Here is a 775-nt window from a genome sequence, read left to right as displayed (position 1 = left end):
CCACTTTAATTGGTACAGCTCCGTCTTAATTATTGGTAGTCACTTACTACCCCCCCCCACCCCACACACACACACACACACACAAATTTACGAGACAATATCAAGATTCTGACTTTGGTAGACAAGAAAGTAGAACAGAAAAAAACCCAGTTGATTACACAAGCCAAAAATTTCAAAGACGCAAACTTTTGAAACTAAAAGGGTCACCAAATGTTGAAGCAACTTCTAAGATTAAAAGGGTCATAACAATTTTCAAAGAAGCAACTTGTAATACTAAAAGGGTTACCAAAAAAGCAACTATTGAAACTAAAAGGGTCACCTTGATAAGAGGGCGATGCTTGCTAGAGATAGAATTGGCAGAGAGAGAGAGAGAGAGGTATCCTTAGCTAAGTTTTAGTAGCTAAGATTTTCATTTGTCTGGGGAAGCATCATAGTTTTAGTTGAAGGGATATTCTTTATACATACCAAGATTATTGACACTAAAATTACAAAGATGTCCCCTCATAAAGTTTCAATTTGTCACCCAAAATTTGTGTCCCGTTCTAACAACAAAAACTAAGTTAATGTCCAACATTTGATGGTTTACTAAGCTTCATTTTTGGCAACAAGACCTAGCAAATTTTTTTCGAATAATATTTGACCGTAGATCGCTTGTATATTTGTAGAAATAACACTAAAATATCCTAAATATCATTATTCATTTTTCGACAACTTTTATTATTAGGAGCATTGTGCTGGTTTTTGGTGAATAATTACACGTGATTCGTGGCTATGG

At 34.8% G+C, this 775-nt stretch overlaps 1 protein-coding gene across 1 annotated transcript in view; it reads right to left on the bottom strand.

Annotated features, from left to right (window-relative positions):
- LOC109231403 (UDP-sulfoquinovose synthase, chloroplastic) overlaps nucleotides 1-437 on the bottom strand; it is a 4,374-nt gene extending 3,937 nt beyond the window's left edge. The window contains exon 1 of the mRNA XM_019397065.1: nucleotides 320-437. The gene's annotated coding sequence lies outside the window, so the exon portion shown is untranslated. The remainder of the gene's footprint in view (nucleotides 1-319) is intronic.

This window comes from Nicotiana attenuata, chromosome 8 (assembly GCF_001879085.1).
Source record: "Nicotiana attenuata strain UT chromosome 8, NIATTr2, whole genome shotgun sequence".
In the NCBI taxonomy this organism is placed as follows: Eukaryota; Viridiplantae; Streptophyta; class Magnoliopsida; order Solanales; family Solanaceae; genus Nicotiana; species Nicotiana attenuata.
This window is presented reverse-complemented; position numbering and strand designations above follow the sequence as displayed.